Genomic DNA, 20,684 nt, shown 5'->3' on the forward strand with positions numbered 1-20,684 from the left:
GCAAAAAAAAAATGCAATAATTGACTTCCAATTTTGGAAAATAGCAATATCACAGTAAATAGAATTAGTTATATAAAGCAAAAAGCAGTTTTTATGTTTGTTTTTTTTTAAACGTAAGTGTTTTTCTGTTAATAATTGTGTTTGTTTATTTATACTTGGTAATCTTTTATGTATAACACATAATCTAACATTTATTTATAAAACAACTTCAAAAGTATGATTACAAAACAGAAAAAAAAAGTATTCAAAGTATTCACGCCTATTTATATTTGTATGTCAGATAGGCTTATCAGACTATTGGCGCCCAAAGTAGGACAGAAAGGACGTCAAACTAGCAAAGGTGTTTTCGCATACAATCTATTCCTTCTATAAGCTGGTGACTTTTTGTGACATTAGGAAGGAAGCTACTTTATATTCTACTATAGGATTTATTTTTGTTTCACTTTTCAGCACTGAACTATCAAAAATTTAAAACTTCTTTTATTGCACAAAATAATTTCAATATGGAGGAAAAGAGGGTGTCGTGTGGCCAGCACAACAGCCAAATGCTCTATTTTTCCCAAACTATTACCAGGTACCCATTAGAGCTGGATGGATTCAGAGGAGCACGGAGATCCCGAAATTAAAAATCCTAGTCTTCACCAGGATTCGAACCCGGGAAATCCGTCCAAAGCCAAGCGTAATGCTTATGTTAAAACTAATTGGCAATGCATTACCATTGGGGGCGCGGAGGTTGAGTGGTAAGGCGCTTGGCTTCCAAACTGGAGGGTCCCAACTTATTGACTGATTAGCTATTGGATGGTTTTCTAAAGGGCTCTTCTCTCATTGAAGTCCTCAAGCAAGAAACTTTTTTCCACTTAGTCAAACACTTGAGAGCATGTACTATGCACTGGCGGATCTAGAGGGTGGGGCGGTAGGGGCGATCGCCCCCCCCCCCCACTCGGCCGACCCCTCCCCTATACCCCTGATTCGGAAGCTAAGCGCTTAACCGCTCAAAATCCGCGCCTTAAATGTTAAGATATCGAATTTTTAATATCTTCTCTAGTTATTGTGATCCAAACGGGACGGACAGACGGACGGGCAGTCCACACACAACTAATTTCCCCCTTCGGAGGCCGCTATTAAAGAAATTAGAACAGTGGCATTATAGCGGAGTAAGGTTTATAAAACACAATTAATACTCGCATTTCACTTAAGTAATACCATTCATGAAATTCACTAATCACTAAACTTAGAGACACTTCAGGATAGAAGACTAAAAAATAAAGTAGCGATAAATACTTGAAACACTAAACCCTATTTTACTTAAACAAAACTTAATAAAATACCTGGAAAGATACTAAGACAAAGGCATATCTTTTGTTATATGCTAGGAAAAACTCTTATAAATCAAATGTTTCCAACCTACGATACCAGGACCTTATTTAGCCACTGATGCGGTGCTCTTGAAAATTCTGCATGTAGTGAATAAATGAAGCCCCAGAGATGTGGTTCGAAGGGAATCAATAAGCTTATTTTTTCTGTGATACGGCACATGACGTGCGTGTCAGGAATGTATACGCCCGACAACTCTAACAAGTCTGGATTCTACTGTTATGATTATAATCATCATAATCATCATCATCATGAATCATTATTACCATCACTATCATTAACATCATCATCACAATTATCATCATCATCATCACCACTATAATCATCATTACCATCATCATTATCACCGACACCATCATCATCATAATCGTCATCATCATCATCGTCATTATCATTATCATCATCACCACCAACAATATCATTATCATCATTACCATCATCAACATCATCATTGACATCATCAACATCATCATCATCATCACCATCATCATCGTCACTACTATCATCATCATCATCATGACCATTTTCAACATCATCATTATCACAATCCTCATCTCAATCACCATCATTACCATCATATATCATCATCATGACCATTATCAACATCATCATTGTCACAATCCTCATCACAATCACCATCATTACCATCATCATTATCACCACTATCATTATCATCATTAACATCATCATCACCATCATCATCATCACCACTACCATCATCATTACCATCAACATTATCATCATCATCATTATTTCATTCACCATCATCCTCATCACCACCACCATCATCATCGTCATTATCATCATCATCACCACTCTCATCATTTTTTTACCATCATCAACATCATCATCATCATCACCACTCTCATCATTATTATTACCATCATCAACATCATCATCATCACCACCACTATCATCACCACTATCATCGTCATCATTACCATTATCAACATCATCATCATCATCGTCATATCATTATCATCATCACCACCACCATCATCGTTCTAATACTCATTACCACTACCATCACCATCCTCATTACCACCACCACCACCACCATCATCACTATCATCATCAATTAATCAATTATTATCACCATCACCTTTACCATCATCATCATCATCATCAATTAATCAATTATTATCATCATCACCTTTACCATCATCAACATCAATTAATCAATTATTATCATCATCACCTTTACCACCATCATCAATCGTCATGGTTATCATCTGTCCCTTGACTTTCGCTGTAGGGCTGCTGTAACCAAATCCCTCCACTCTTCCCGGCCAGCAGCTGCTCTTAGCAGACTAGCAAGAAAGTGACCGGTCCATTCTTTGACATTGTCCAGCCAGCGGACACTTTCTTCGCGTTCCTTTTACTGCAACATGTCGGGTGTCTTTTAACAGCAATTAAAGTGTTCTAATATGACAGAGCCAGCTTAGAGCTATAAATAAAACAAGTTCAACTGAGAACTGATAATAACCATAGATCAATATAAATCACTACATACACACAAGAAGGCTTACAAGTCATTTTATTGATGTCGTCCGGATTAGTTAAAGTACCGTATCCCCCCCCACCCCTTTTTCACTGTGCACTCGTGAACTTTTTTTTCTTTTGTTTTGTCTATGACGCGGTCAGGCCAGTCGTTACATTTTGGACCAACCCCTTCACCCCACCCCGATTGTATGTTACAAAACTTTTTGCCTCACAAGTTTAGATTCGTCATACATTTTGTAGTCTAAAATAAACACATATCAGCACATATACCCCTCTTGAGTTGTGAGAGTCTATGAAGCACTTGCTCAAGTTATCAATAGGCCCAGCGCTTACACGGTGTTGTTGTTGTAGGTTGTTGTTTTTTTTAAATATAGAGAACATATTTACACAAACACTCTTACAGAGGGAGAGAAATGGAGAGTGAATGAATAGAACGATCGATCGATAAATAGATAGATAGAAAGATAGAAAAATGATAGATAGATAGATAGATAGATAGATAGATAGATAGATAGATAGATAGATAGATAGATAGATAGATAGATAGAAAAATGATAGATAGATAGATAGATAGATAGATAGATAGATAGATAGATAGATAGATAGATAGATAGATAGATAGATAGATAGATAGAAAAATGATAGATAGAAAAATTATAGATAGATAGATAGATAGATAGATAGATAGATAGATAGATAGATAGATAGATAGATAGATAGATAGATAGAAAAATGATAGATAGAAAAATTATAGATAGATAGATAGATAGATAGATAGATAGATAGATAGATAGATAGATAGATAGATAGATAGATAGATAGATAGATAGATAGATAGATAGATAGATAGATAGAAAAATGATAGATAGATAGATAGATATAGATAGATAGATAGATAGATAGAAAAATGATAGATAGATAGATAGATAGATAGATAGATAGATAGATAGATAGATAGATAGATAGATAGATAGATAGATAGATAGATAGATAGATAGATAGATAGATAGATAGATAGATATGGCATGGTATGGTATGGCATGGTATGGTATGGTATGGTATGGTATGGTAATAGTATAGTATAGTATAAAAGTCACTGGCGGATTCAAGGGGATGGGGCGGTAGGGGGCTTAACAGGAAGATAATACACTTAATAAAGATTCTCTTACGCCACTTGTGCCTCTATTGTCAGTCACACTTCAAGATCGGCCCTTGCCCCCAAAATACTTTATTTTACTACATTTGATCTGCCTTTTTAACTCTTTCTCCCCGAATTGACGATACCATCGTTGATTTGATCTCATGAAATGAAATTAATGTCTGATTTTATAAACTTGACTTTGTGTCATATAAAAAGAGCATGCATTTCATTTCACTTTGATTTTATACCAAATACAACATTGTCTGATAATTAACAACAAAATTATTGAAGCTTAATCATAACAGGGTAGCGAGAGCAAAAAAGAAGAAGTCCTTCGATAGGTGAAAAAATAATTACGGAGAGAAAGAGTTAATAGGATGAATAATGAGCTGTAGATTGCAGGAGAATGCATCTCTGCTGTAAAAAATGCAAGAAAACGATTGGCGTCGGGGTTTCGCGCCGAACCCTACTGGGGGAGTTCACAATGCTCCCCCAGATCCCCTAGCTGTCAAGAGAAAGGCCATCAACATAAATATATGTAGGTATAGGTAAAAATTAAATACCACAAAAAATATTTGAAGAAGGTAACACACCTATTCACTCAAACAATAGATGTTCCTAAAGGGGTTACCCATTAATAATATAAAAGTAGGAGTGTTGATAATAGAGGTTAATACTGTTATAAAATATGAATAATACTTTAGTTTATCAACTAATTCCTGTAAGCAACACGCGCAAAGCCATCCTCCTCATTCCCAGTATAAGAGGACAATTTCTTCCAGACTTCCATTTGTACAATGCTGTACCCTGCCCTGTACTCCAGTGTGTAGCCTTGAGACTGATTACGTCATTTTCACGACCTAGTTCAACATCCACCTGTGACAAATCCTCTCCTTTTAGTGGGAGTGCGTGGAGGGGGGGGGGAGGGCTAAGGAGGTGAAGCAATGAATCCTCTCTACCTCCCCCTCCCCTTGTATCCGGTTATGTCTATATTATATAAAGACTCTTAATCCGGAGTCATTTTTTTCCACACATTCTCATGATTGTCACTCCCCGCCCCCCCCCCGGGTTTTTGTCAGCTTTTCATTTGTATCATGAAAAAAACAGAAAGAATTGTTATACTTGCTATTTTTTTGATAACGTCACAGATGGCCCACAGCCTAAAGATACAATATTCGTTAAAACTTTTTAATTATGTTCAAAATTAAGGTCGCTATTTAAAAAAATGGCCTAATTGTAAAGTGAATAATTTTCCGCTTTGTCAAAAATGCCTAAATTTCCGGGTGCCTTATCCGGATGCCTAAATTTATGCCACCCTTCCCCTCCTCTCTGGGCCTCTCCTCATTCCAAAGAATTTGGAGACCGTGATATGACAAGACGGCGCGTTGAACGCAGGTAACATACAATACTGTAAACTGTAATACTGTCATTAAACGGGAGACAACAAAAGAAACAATATAAATGTTTAAATGCCTATGTTCGCATAAGTATGTACACACATAGATGTGTATGCACGTTTGATAGAGGTTAATATAAAGAACTGGGGTAATGTAGCAAAGCACAAAGGAAACAACCATAAGCAATGTAGACAAAGTGGAAAAAAATGTGACTACGATGTTTAAAATGTTTTAATATCATTTAAGTTTCTACTTCCACTCTTTGATTGTTTCTATTTAATTATCTATTGTTGACATTCTCACCACATATATTTTAAGAACATTAAATTTCAAAAATATTCATTATATGCTATTGGAAAAAAATAACGCCATATACAAAGCAATTTAAATCGTTAAAATATTAGGACAACCTAAATGTAACTATATGCATTGCTATGTTTTGCAATCATTGTACTTTAAAATGTAAATACTTAATTTGTACGCTAACTAATAAAATATGCATCTTTTTGTTATTAAAAAAAAAAAAAAAAAAAAAAAAAAGCCCAATAAAGAGGCCAATAGCCCAAAAAAGAGGCAATGCCCAAAAAAGAGGCAAAGAAAAGAGGCAAAGGCCCAAGGATTCCTAGGATGTAAACAGCTCGACAACTGAAGTCAAAAGCTAAAAAGCTGAGGTATCCTAAAAAAAAAAAAAAAAAAAAACCTTTCTAAACATCGGGGCTATAAGGATCACGTTTCAGGGATGGATGTTTCGCGAGATAATGTTTGAAGGATTTCTTTTTCCCTGTGATATTCTAGTTTTAAAATAAGTGAACGTTAAAGTTTTGGGGGAAGGTGACGAATTGAGGAGAGAGGGTTGGGGGTAAATAAAAAGTAGAGAATCCAATTAATTGCTAGCTAGACACGAAAACTTGGTGAAACAAATTATTGCTAGTTAAACATGTTTTAGTCAAACGTTTTACATGTTTCGGTTGTTGCTTTGTAGTTGAAGATAATCTACTTCCAAGTCCAAATATCCCTGAGGTCGACGCGGGATGGCAGCGAGCACGGTTTGATAAGCGCGATAACACTGTAATCCTTTCCAGTGTATTTATTCCATTGTCTTATTCAACACATACAAGACCACTTTTGCTGCAAAATAAAATGCAATAATTGAATTTCAATTTTGGCAAATAGAGACGGCCAAATAAGATGCATAAATTTTTTTTTATTAAAAGAAAAAAGAAAGCTGATTTAATTTTTCTAAACGTAAGTGTTTATCTGTTAATAATTTTATTTGTTTATTTATACTTGGTAATCGTTTATGTATAACACATAATGTAACATTTAATTATAAAACACCTCTTCTAAAGTAAATATGATTAGAAAACAGATCCTCCCCCCCCACCCAAAACAAAAGTGTTTAAAATCCCTATCACGTCTATCTTTATTTGTGTATCAGATAGGCTTATCAGACACCTGGGCGCCCAAAGTAGGACAGAAAGGACGCCAAACTAACAAAATAAAAATCTATTCCATCTTTATGAAGCTGGTGCCTTTTTGTCACTGACATTAGGAAGGAAGCTACTTTATATTCTACTATAGGATTTATTCTTGTTTTGCTGAAAAGTGACTGAACTATAAAAAATTTTAAACTTTTTCCTTTTATTGCACAAAATAATTTCAATATGGAGAAAATGTTAGACTAGCTCTCTATGACGTAATTCCATCTATCTAGGGGGAAAGATGGTGTAAAGGTCATCTGTTTCTGCGGCCCACGAGTAATGAGGGTGTCATGTGGCCAGCAAACCTCCTTTATTTTTCCCACACTAATATCAGGTAACAATTAGAGCTGGATGGTACTCAGAGGAGCCCGGAGATCCCGAAATTAAAAATCGTAGTTTTCACCGGGATTCGAACCTGGGAAATCTGTCCAAAGCCAAGCGTAAAACTTATGTCAAAACACATTGGCAATGCATTACCATTGGGGGCTCAGAGGCTGAGTGGTAAGGCGCTTGGCTTCCGAACTGAAGGGTCCCAAGTTATCATTATTATAGCTTTTATATAGCGCTTCTTTCATGCTTATAGGATGCTCAGAGCGCTTTTTTGGTCCAATCTCTTTTGGGGACCAGTGGGGAGGGGGGAGGGGGTATCTAGGAGGTGACTTTCCGTACTGCCTTTAGTCGGGTGTCGAACCCCCTTTCTAGGTAGCCAAGCCAAGTTCAAGCACACTTAGCCTCTCAACCACGCTTCCCACAAGTCACTGACTGATTAGCTATTGGATGGTTTACTAAAGGGCTCTTCACTTTTTTTTCCACTTTGTCAAACACTTGAGAGCATGTAATATGCACTGGCGGATCTGGGGGGGGGGGGGGATATATGCTAGGACAAATTCTTATAATTCAAAGGTTTTCAATCTACAATAGGCTATATGTAGCCCCTGACGAGTTGAAAATTCTGCATGTAGTAAATAAATGAGGCTGCAGAGATTAGTCTCGAAAAGAATCGTTGTTGTTTTATCTGTGATACGGCACGCAACGCGCGTGTCGGAAATTTATACGCCCGACAAGCCTAACATCACCACTACTATCATCATAATCATCATCATCAGTACCATCATCATCATTATCATCACAATTATCATCATCATCACCACTATCATCATCATCATCAATACCATCATAATCGTTACATCATCATCACCACCACCACCACTATTCCAATTATCATTATCATCATCACTACATTCATCATCTCATCATCATCATCATCATCATCACCACAAGCATCACCACTATCATAATCGTCATCATCGTTTTTTTCATTATCATCATCATCACCACCAAAACCAACTCCGTCATCATCACTATCATCATAATCAACACCACTATCATCAACATCATAACAATCATCACCACAATTATCATCATCATCATCATCATCATCACTACTATCATCATAATCATCATCATCATCATCTTAAATGCCATCATCACCACACCAACACCATCATTATCACCAATCAATCAATTATCATCATCATCACCTTAACCATCATCATCAGCATCATCAAACATCTTGGTCATCATCTGTCCCTTGACTTTCGTCGTAGGGCTGCTGTGGCAGTTCGCGTATCCAAATCCCTCCACATTTTCCCAGTCAGCAAGAGAGAGGCCGGTCAATTCTTTGACATTGTCCAGCCAACTTTTCTTCGAACGACCCTTTCTTCGTGCTCCTTCTACTGCAACATGTCTGATGTTATTTAACAGCGATTAGAGTCTCACAATATGACCGAGCCAGCTCAGTAAAATTCAGGGCCGGACTGGGAGTCAAAACCGGCCCGGGCATTTCTATACAATCGGCCCACAATTTGTATGCCACAATGCACATGATGAGCGTCCAATCATACCTGACCTCAAAATCATAGTGTAAAGTTTAATAATGTATCGAAAGTAGTTAGTATATGAATAATGTATTAGATGATTTTGAAACTATCTAATAAGAGCTATTACTAAATGAATAAAGTAAAACACTTGGATTGGGGAATCTCTTATTGTTCTTGCTACCATATACATTAGCAGTCACATTCAAAACATCTGAAGATCCCCCATTAACGAAAATATTGTTTAGGATTCACTTTCACTCCTCGCCATGTTCTCAGACACGTGAGATACAAATACAACTCTTCATCCTCCATTATTTTAACTGTCCATCCCACAAGGTCATAAGGGTGCGGTGGCTGAGTGGTTAGGCGCTTCCGCACCTGGGGTCCTTGGTTCGAAACTCGGTGAAGACTAGGATTTTGAATTTCGTGATTTTTAGGGCTCTCCTGGGTCCACTTAACTTTAACGGGTATCTGACTTTAGTTGAGAAAGTAAAGGCTGTTGGTCAATGTGCTGGCCACATGACACCTTGCTCGTTAGCCATTGGCAAAGAAACAGATGACCTTAATATCATCTGTCCCATATATCGCAAGGTCCGAAAGAGAACTGTACTCTCATATACTGCTTTCTCAATAACTTGGAAACTTAGTTGGATTGCATCTTAAAGCTGGCTACACACATACACACCAGAACATATCCACTTGTTTTTAATATCCTTACGTTCAGTTAATAAACAAATGATGTCAAGATAATCTCATGCTCTAGGAAAGCCTCTTTGTATTTCGACTTAAGTCAATAACTCTGTCGTCTTGGCATTAGTGTTTCTTATGGCGTTGAGTCTGTTCATTCGTAAATGCTATCATCATAAAGTTGGTGAATGACAACAAGCGAAATTAGACTAAATAGAGGCCAGACGTAGATCTAGATTTAAATGTATTAAACAATTTGAACAAAATTCACATCTATAAATTATTAAGATATAGCTTATCTTCTTACTGCCTAGGGGGTGCAGATTCATTTATTATGTAAATATTAAGAAGTGAATCTGATGCCACAAGCATAGTACACAATTACCCAGTAGTAAAGTAAGTAAAATTCCCCTTTCAGATCTTGTGGTGTATATAACAGATGATATAAAGGTCATCTGTTTCTGTGGCCTATGGTTTACGAGGGTGTAAAGTGGTCTGCACAACGACCAACCGCTTTCCCCAACTTATGTCAGGTACCCATTAGAGCTAGGTTTTCTCAGAGGCGCCCAAAGATCCCGAAATTAAAAAAAAATAGTTCTTAGGTGATCAGTTAACGTTACTCTACTTATTCCAGAAGAGTTAGAAGAGTCTTATCAAAGACGACGTGTTGCACTGTTTGCTTTTATTTGAAAAATAACGTCAAATGATTTTTAAAATTGTATTACTTTAAACGATCAAAAGAATACTATGTCTTGAATATTCCTGGTCCATTTGTGACTACGATGGGGGGGGGGGGCGCCTCTGAGTTTATGTGACAACATAAACTCTCTTTGTAATAGTGTTTTGCTCAGCATTCCAGCAAGAGTTATAATTACTTATTTTCTGCTTCTTCTTTTTCCTTTTGTTTTAGATTCTTTTATATTTTGATTCCAATCAACGCATTGCTACACTGTTCAAGATAATAATTGTGATTTGTGAAGGACTTCGTAGCGGGCCAACTCGAGATCATGCGACAACTCCATCAAACAAAAAAAAAAAAAAAAGAATTCGTATGTGACAGGACATGTCCTCTATAGGACATTACACACTAACGTCGATCTCTATAAGAAATAAATGATTTAATTTTCTTGTTTATCGTTTAGGAACATCTACTAGAAGCACTATAGATAGACGGATGAAGGACATTTACGTCCATGCTTTAGATTAGTATTAGACTTGAAAAGTGTCAAAAAGTATTTTTATTAAATCATGACGCTCAAAGTGTTGCCTTTTAAGAGAATAATATAAATCTCGAAACAATTTACTGGCATTCATGCGGCCCTTTCGGTGGCCTTACCGGCCCACTTGGGAACCGGCCCACCGGGCGTTTGCCCGAATGCCCATATAGCCAGTCCGCCCCTGTCAGTAATAGAAATAAAACAACTTCAACTAATAACTGATAATAACGATAGATCAATATAAATCACTAAATACACACACGAAGGTTTACAAGTCATTTAGTCATTTATATTGTTGTCGTAGAGATTAGTTTAAGTACCGTATTCCCCTCTCTCCCTTCCCCTTCACATTTGTCTATGGCGTGGCCAGGCAGGCCTTTACAGTTGGACCAACTCCCCCCCCCCATGGTGTGTAAGAAACTCCCCTTTACAGGTTTGTATTCGTCATACTTTTTCTTCCCCGCGTAGCCTACAATAAACACATTTAAACAGATATAATCCCATGTAGCCCACTTCAGTTTTAAGTCGATGAGGCGCTTGCTAACATTATCAATAGGCCCAGTGCTTACACGTTGTTGTTTTTTTAACATTGAGAACAAATACACAAACACACATACAGTGAGAGAGAAGAGGGGAATCATAGAAAGAAAGAAAGAAAGAAAGAAAAGAAAGAAAGAAAGAAAGAAAAGAAAGAAAGAAAAGAAAGAAAGAAAGAAAGAAAGAAAGAAAGAAAAGAAAGAAAAGAAAGAAAGATAGTTAGATAGATAGATAGATAGATAGATAGATTGATTGATTGATTGATTGATTGATTGATTGATTGATTGATTTATTGATTGATAGATAGATTGATAGATAGATAGATAGATAGATAGATAGATAGATAGATAGATAGATAGATAGCATACTATAGTACGTTATGGTATGGTATAGTATAGTATAGTACAGTATTGTATAGAATAGTATAAAAGTTATGTGTTTTGTATTACCCTGTGCGATCGAGACCATATCATGTCAAGTTTTAATTTTTAAAAGCCGTCACACTTGGACTTGGTGGGCTCCGACGCTAGGATTACACTATAGAACTTGAGGCACACGGTGATTGTAAACAGAATGCTCCAATTGAATAGGTAATTTAATCTTTTTCTAAAGTTTAATAATCTTTTCCCCACTAAGTGAATACAAAAGGGTAGAATTGGTATCTGGAAATTTACGCACCGGATATTATGGCACCGGATATTTAGGCACCGGATAATTAGGCACAGGAAATTTAGGCACCCGGAAATTTAGGCACCGGATAATTAGGCACTTTTTGACAAGGCGGAAAATATACGGTGCCTAAATTTCCTAAATTCAACATGGGTAGACATATGTATTTAGCTCGGAGTTGAGTTAGACACAGTAAACATCAGCTCACCCCATAGACGACATTAAAGAAATTATACGTGTACACGTTACACCATACTCACCACTAGATTGTCATTTGTGTTTTTTGCTGAGTGGGAAGAGAGAGAGAGAGAGAGAGAGAAAGAAGAAGAAGAGAGAGGGAGAGAGAGAGAGAGAGAGAGCGAGATTTGTAGCTAGCGTGGGAGGAGATGAGGGGAGAGTTAGAAATTTTTTTTATTCATCCCTTCGGGCCCAAACTTGAGGGGGACCCCCAAATGAGTAATTTTTACATTAAATATTAAATATTACGCAAAATGCAGGGCCCCCACAGAGGTCAAGCCCCTGAGCCCCCAAATGATGGAAAATTCCTAACTACGCCCCTGGTAGTGATAGGAGTAGTCCAATGTAGTCCAATAAATAACTGAAATAAGAGAGAAAGAGAGAAAAAGATAGACGGAGAAAAAGCTTGAGGAACAAAGAGAGAGAGAGGAGGATAGAGAGGGAGAAAAAATATTGAATGAGAAAGAGATAAAGCGATAAATAGAAAGGAAGAGAAAGGAAGAATAGAGAGAAAGAGAAAGGGGAAAAAAAAGACATTCATCAGATAGTAACTCCAGAAGATGATTCTCCCATTTATACGAATCCTAGGAAATTTAGGCACCCGGATAATTAGGCATCCGAAAATTTAGGCAACGGAAAATTAGGCAATTTTTTTTAAATAACGACCTTAATTTTGAACATAATTTTAAAAGTTTAAAAATTTTATCCCACAAAAAAATATTTGAAGGAGGTAACACACCTATTCACTCAAACAATAGATGTTCCTAAAGGGGTTACCCATTAATAATATAAAAGAAGGAGTGTTGATAATAAAGATAAATACTGTTATAAGCAACACGCGCAAAGCCATCCTCCTCATTCCCAGTATAAGAGGACAATTTCTTCCAGACTTCCATTTGTACAATGCTGTACCCTGCCCTGTACTCCAGTGTGTAGCCTTGAGACTCATTACGTCATTCTCACGACCTAGTTCAACATCCACCTGTGACAAATCCTCTCCTTTTAGTGGGAGTGCGTGGAGGGGGGGGGGAGGGCTAAGGAGGGGAAGCAATGAATCCTCTCTACCTCCCCCTCCCCCTGTATCCGGTGATGTCTATATTATATAAAGACTCTTAATCCGGAGTCATTTTTTTCCACACATTCTCATGATTGTAACTACGATGTTTAAAATGTTTTAATATCATTTAAGTTTCTACTTTCACTCTTTGATTGTTTCTATTTAATTACCTATTGTTGACATTCTCACCACATATATTTTAAGTACCTTTCAAAAATATTCATTATATGCTATTGGAAAAAACTAACGCCATATACAAAGCAATTTAAATCGTTAAAATATTATGACAACCTAAATGTAACTATATGCAATTCTATGTTTTGCAATCATTGTACTTTAAAATGTAAATACTTCATTTGTACGCTTACTAATAAAATATGCATCTTTTTGTTATTAAAAAAAAAAAAAAAAAAAAAAAGCCCAATAAAGAGGCCAATAGCCCAAAAAAGAGGCAATGCCCAAAAAAGAGGCAAAGAAAAGAGGCAAAGGCCCAAGGATTCCTAGGATGTAAACAGATCGACAACTGAAGTCAAAAGCTAAAAAGCTGAGGTATCCTAAAAAAAAAAAACAACTTTCTAAACATCGGGGCTATAAGTATCACGTTTCAGGGACGGATGTTTCGAGAGATAGTGTTTTGAGGATTTCTTTTTCCCTGTGATATTCTAGTTTTAAAATAAGTGAACGTTCAAGTTTTGGGGGAAGGTGACGAATTGAGGAGAGAGGGTGGGGGTAAATAAAAAGTAGAGAATCCGATTATTGCTAGCTAGACACGAAAACTTAATTAGGTGAAACAAATTGTTGCTAGTTAAACATGTTTTAGTCAAACGTTTTACATGTTTCGGTTGTTGCTTTGTAGTTGAAGATAATCTACTTCCAAGTCCCAAATATCCCTTTGGTCGAGGCGGGATGGCAGCGAGCAGGGTATGAACCCGGGACCATCGAAACAACCAAACCGCACTACCATCCTTGCCATTATAGCTTGACAAATGATTCAGAGAAAGAAAAAAAGGATACTAATTACATTTTGTCAAATAAACGCAAGATTTATTTCCCTTACCTTATTTTAGTTGCCCTTGCTTAGTCTTCATTTAACGGAAAGGATACACAGAAACAGCTTCACTCATTTAGAAGATTTTTTTGCCAATCTAAGGCTTGCATTCCTACGGCCATCGAGCCATATCCGGACGACATTGCGAGGCTCAGATACTTTAGAATTGAGTAGATTATTGTTGAGTATCTTTTGATGATTGCTTAAGAGTAATTCTAAATTTAATTGTTCAACCTAGTGAAAGGAATCATCCAAATGTAATCCAATGAATAACTGAAAGATCATGGAGGATACTATACATCCATCCCAGTGGCACTACATCCCATGGAAGGCCCTGGCCTGCCTTAGCACATCTCTCCATTCTGATCTATCCTGCACTTTTCGTCTCCATGCCTGGACTTTAAGCTGTTGTAGATCTACATGTCATCAAGCCACCGTGCTCGTGGTCTGCCTTTGGGGCGCCTGCCTTTTGTTTTTTTGTCGGTGAATAATCTTTGCTTCTCTGTTCTCCGATATTCTTTGAAGGTGACCTGCCCCAACGCATTCTATTCCTATTTATTTCCGTCACAATAGGCGGGGGGTCTTCATATAGCTAGTATATTTCTTGGTTGGTGCGAGTAATCCATGCAGTTTCCTTCTGTATGACACCTTAAATTTGTCTGAGAATTTTCATGGAAGATAATACAATTTATTCTATAAGCATTTTATTAATGCTCATCTTGAGGGAGGGTTGAATAAAGTTTATTATAGTCCTATCAGAAATCCTCAGTCGTAAAAAAATATAATTATTAAATCCATACAAAAAAGTTTCTGTAAGATTATTTCCGGAAGTGGTTATGGGTATAAAAACTCCACTAACTATAAAAAGCATTCAATGGTATGCGTCCTAAAAACCCAATGACAATCAGTACGACTCGTGGCTGTAACACGTATTAGATATTAGGTCCTATGGAACTGTTATCATTAACAAGAGAAATGGCAATGGCGAGCAACTGGCGCCTTAAACAGTAAGCCCTTCGGGCAGTAGGGGCTTGTTAGCCGTGCTACATCTTAAGAGAAACAAAACTCTGAATTCAAATTTCTGCTGCTTTGCATCTATACTCAAACATGGGAAAGTCTTCGGGAGTCAACCCTGAGGAAAAATCAGGACTCTGTAAACCTTAAGCACTGTGCAGAACATGTTGCTAAACTCTGGCAGATTCTGCTAGGCCGCTGATTCCAAAACTGTATCAGCATCTTCGGTTTCCTTTGGGTACGTCGTCTGTTAAAGGCGGGAAGAAACTGCTGTGTGGGCAATATCGTTCCGACCATAGCTAATATTAACCTTTAACCTTTCACCTTATTGCTATGTGAAGATCCATAAGCTCCTCTGAAAGAAAAGAATAGGCAATGAATAAATGTATGAACGAATGAATTAAAGAAAGCACAGAGGAATAAATAGGCAGGACTAGACACAATTCTAGCTCTAATTTAACTCAACTCACAAATAAGATCTCCCTCTATTGATATTCTAACTCTGATCCTTTCCAGAATCATTCCGTCTTTATTTATATATTCGAAACCTTGCACAATATTTCAATTACTTTGTCTTTGAGACAACTGTCGGTGTACTATTAGTCGTGTGAACCATAAGTCGTGAACCTATTGTCGGTGAACCAGTTGTCTGTGAGAACCAGTTGCCTGTTAACCAGTTGTCTGTGAACCAGTGCTCCGTAAACCAGTTGTCTGTGAACCAGTTACCTATGACTATTTGTCTGTGAACCAGTTTCCCGTAAACCAGTTGCCTGTGAACCAGTTCTCTGAAAACCAGTACCATGTGAACCAGTGCTCCGTAAACCAGTTGTCTGTAAACCAGTTACCTATGACCATTTGTCTGTGAACCAGTTTCCCGTAAACCAGTTACCTATGACCATTTGTCTGTGAACCAGTTTCCTGTAAACCAGTTACCTATGACCATTTGTCTGTGAACCAGTTTCCTGTAAACCAGTTATCTATGACCATTTGTCTGTGAACCAGTTTCATGTAAACCAGTTATCTATGACCATTTGTCTGTGAACCAGTTTCCTGTAAACCAGTTACCTATGACCATTTGTCTGTGAACCAGTTTCCTGTAAACCAGTTACCTATGACCATTTGTCTGTGAACCAGTTTCCTGTAAACCAGTTATCTATGACCATTTGTCTGTGAACCAGTTTCCTGTAAACCAGTTATCTATGACCATTTGTCTTTGAATCAGTTTCCCGTAAACCAGTTAACTATTACCATTTGTCTGTGAACCAATTTCCTGTAAACCAGTTACCTATGACCATTTGTCTGTGAACCAGTTTCCTGTAAACCAGTTACCTATGACCATTTGTTTTAACCAGTTGTCTGTTAGCCAGCTGTCTGTGAATCAGTTGCATGTGAACCAGTTGCATGTGAATCAGTTGCATGTGAATCAGTTGCATGTGAACCAGTTACATGTGAACCAGTTACATGTGAACCAGTTGCATGTGAATCAGTTGCATGTAAACCAGTTGCATGTGAACCAGTTGCATGTGAATCAGTTGCATGTGAATCAGTTGCATGTGAACCAGTTGCATGTGAACCAGTTGCATGTGAACCAGTTGCATGTGAACCAGTTGCATGTGAACCAGTTGCATGTGAATCAGTTGCATGTGAACCAGTTGCATGAGAACCGGTTGCATGTGAACCAGTTGCATGAGAACCAGTTGCATTTGAACCAGTTGTCTGTGAACCAGCAGTCTGTGAATTAGTTGCCTGTGAACCAGTTGCCTGTGAACCAGTTGCCTGTGAACCAGTTGCCTGTGAACCAGTTGCATGTGAATCATTTGCATGTGAATCATTTGCATGTAAACCAGTTGTCTGTGAATCAGTTGTCTGTGAACCAGTTGTCTGTGAATCAGTTATCTGTGAATCAGTTGCATGTGAACCAGTTGCCTGTGAACCAGTTGTCTGTGAACCAGTTGTCTGTGAATCAGTTATCTGTGAATCAGTTGTCTGTGAACCAGTTGTCTGTGAATCAGTTATCTGTGAATCATTTGCATGTGAATCATTTGCATGTAAACCAGTTGTCTGTGAATCAGTTGTCTGTGAATCAGTTGTCTGTGAATCAGTTGTCTGTGAATCAGTTGCATGTGAATCAGTTGCCTGTGAACCAGTTGTCTGTGAATCAGTTGTCTGTGAATCAGTTTAGTGAACCAGTTGTCGTGAAATTTATGTGGATGAGGAATAAAAATAATGTATTTTTTGCTACCTCTATAATGGGGCATGATAGAGGTAGCAGAAAGCAGAGAGTTGAAGGGGCGGGATAGAGGTAGCAGAGAGTTGAAGGGGCATGATAGAGAGTTGAAGGGGCTAAGCCCCGACGCCAAAAGCGTTTTCTTGCATTCTTCACTGCAGAAACGCATTCTCCTGACATCTACAGCTCATTATTCATCAGTGGATTTCGGGGGGAAAACCCCGACGACATAACTGTTTTCTTGCATTCTTCACTGAAGAAACGCATTCTCCTGACCTAAAGCTCCCTATTAAAAAGGGACTTTTTGAATAGTGCTGTAAACTATTCTAATATGAACTTATAGGCCCTTAATACATTGCAAATAAAACCGATTTGTTCCTTGAAAAGATAAGATACCCCACATATTTAGATTAAAGCTTTGAGGATCGCCGCCGAAGAAAAAAATATTCGAGAGACTCTGACGTATGAAATTCAAGCGTAAATTGTGAGTTATAGTCCCATATTTATGTAACTAGAGGTTGGTAAAGGCGACTAGGAAACAATTGTTTTGGTTTAGAACTCATCTCAATCGTGACTCTTGTGCTGAAAAAGTTCGTTTGAATTCTAATTTTTTCAAGGCAAAGTCTTTTTTAAAATAATTATGATAAATTCATGTGAAATTACATAAACTCTGTCTGGAAAGGAGAGGGGCGATAGAGTGAAAACGATTAATCCTCGCTCCTTTTTATAATTTCTGCTAATGATTGCATTTGGCATTAAAGAATAGGGGTGGGGCGACTCGATATAGGAATTTAATTTATAGCATATATAAATTATATCAGTGACAGATTTTTTTGGTTTCTAATTTCTTAACTATAATAAAAAAAAGAAAAAAGTATTTGTTTGTCCGATGGGGGGAAGGCGATTGTATATATCGCCCTTCCCACCTGAAACTCAAAAGTTTATTGTTGGGGGGGGGGGGGGGGGGCGGCTGATGCCATCGCCATTGATGCTAAAATTAGATCGCCCCCCCCCCCCCACTGGATCCTCCAGTGATCTGCACATCCGTCTTAAACAAAATATCATTGGTTTTGTCTATTTATTTTTAGTAACACCAGGGACAAAAAAACAACGCAGTAATTGACGAGGCTCGTCTGCTAGTGCTTAATCTGGATTTTTTTTTTTATTTATGAGCAGACGACAAGGGGACAGCACTATTATACACGTCTTGCTAGGGGCTGACAATTCGCCAGTGAAGCGTTTCGCATGAGATAAAGACTATTACAAATACATCTAGATCTAATTGATAAGTGATTTTCTTGATAATAGACACCCACGTCTGGTATGTAAGTTAAGATTATATTCAAATAAAAGATATTTAAATGTAATTATTCATATATGGCACTGCCCTAGTGACCTAGTCATTCAGTGTACAGGTATCAAGGAAATGTACCTTATCATCACCACATTATACAATCATCACCATCATGATCGCTACCATCGTCATTATCATCATCATCACCACTCTCATCATCATTATTACCATCATCAACATCATCATTATCACCACCCCTATAATCATCATTATTATCATCATCACCATCATCATCACTATCAGAATTACCACTATCATCATCATCATCACTACCATTATCATCATCATCACCACTCTCATCATCATTATTATCATCACCACTCTCATCATCATTATTACCATCATCAACATCATCATTCCATTATCGTCATCATCATTACCATTATCAACATCATCATCACCACCGCCACCATCATCATCATCACCACCACCATCATCGTCATGATCCTCATTGCCTCTACCACTACCATCATCATCCTCATTACCACCACCACCATCATCATCATCATCAATAAATCACTTATTATCATCCTCACCATTACCATCATCATCACCATGCTCATCATCTGCCCCTTGACTTTCGTTGTAGGGCTGCTGTAACCCAATCCCTCCACTCTATTGAAATTGCCAATATTCTTATATCTTAGCTGAAACGTTAAAACCAGAGAAAGGGTGAGGGGATGAGTGTCGCCGACCGAGGCTCGAACCTGTGACTCTGGATTCGACACCAACCGCCTAGCGATAACGCACTAAGCGAAATTAACCTCTAGACCAGGGGTGGGCAAATTACGGCCCGCGGGCCACATGCGGCCCGCCGAAGTGTTTCATGCGGCCCGCCGACACCTATAGAAATCAGGTGTTCCCCTGGTATATACATACGAAAAATGCCAATATTAAAAATAATATCTATATAAATTATTGAAACTGTCTCATTATAAAAGTTTTAAGTAAACGAAGACTATGCTTATTGGCTATATATCAATACACTTGATTTAAGACACAATCTCTGAGTAGGCTTGGAACAAGATGGCAAGTGTAACAACTGGTTTAACTCATTCTTCGACTGAGAATTTTTTTTTTTAATATCCCAACCAAAAACTCTAAACAGGAAAGTTTGCACAAAGCTGCATAAAATTTCGTTATTTTAACGCCAGAATTTCATAATAATTAAACTTATTAGAGCTAAGGATGTAACCACGGTTAGTGCCGATTTATGAACAAAATAATCCAATGTAACGCTAGCTTAGAATGGGCAAGGCAAATGAAAAAAATAAAAAATCTGAAGGAAGAAATTGTTATATTACTTGAAGGACATAGACTGTGACTTTGATACCAATATTTCTAATGAAGAGTGGAAGACAAAACTTCATGTCTTTTATAACTGCTATTGCAATTGGTTTTTTATATATAAAATATAAATGCATGCTAAATCTTTTCAAACAAGGCTTTCCCTTTTCTACAGGCAAGCAAAAGAAAATAGTTTTTGTCATTTTCCTTTGCTGAAAGGTGAAACTATTTCTAGTGAAATCATTAAAAGTACAACACTTATTACGACTCCTGAATTGTGCAATTTATAAAAGCCAATTTTAAAACGTCAAGAACCAGTTTTCAATATTATCAGCTCACCATTTATCGCAGAAGCTGATTCAGCTCCAGAGGACATAACTCCAAGAGAAGTTCCAGTCAGTACTACCATGGGAGTCTTATGGGTGCCAGAATCTGTATTTTCAAAATAAAAAAAAACGTTTCTGCTGTTCACACTATTTGGGTACACATACATCTGTTCTTCTTCTTCAATTTCATTTTACATGTTGGAGAGTTCAGATCAGTAAACCTATATCCGAGATGAACCGCGAAGTGG

The 20,684-nt window shown here is 37.5% G+C and overlaps 1 protein-coding gene across 1 annotated transcript in view; it reads right to left on the bottom strand.

Annotated features, from left to right (window-relative positions):
* Nucleotides 1-6,142: 6,142 nt before the first annotated feature.
* LOC129922258 (ATP synthase subunit a-like) overlaps nucleotides 6,143-20,684 on the bottom strand; it is a 45,423-nt gene continuing 30,881 nt past the window's right edge. The window contains exons 2-3 of the transcript XR_008774194.1: nucleotides 14,238-15,597; nucleotides 6,143-6,543 (exon numbers count right to left, since the gene is read on the bottom strand). The gene's annotated coding sequence lies outside the window, so the exon portion shown is untranslated. The remainder of the gene's footprint in view (nucleotides 6,544-14,237; nucleotides 15,598-20,684) is intronic.

This window comes from Biomphalaria glabrata, chromosome 13, assembly GCF_947242115.1.
Source record: "Biomphalaria glabrata chromosome 13, xgBioGlab47.1, whole genome shotgun sequence".
NCBI lineage: Eukaryota > Metazoa > Mollusca > Gastropoda > Planorbidae > Biomphalaria > Biomphalaria glabrata.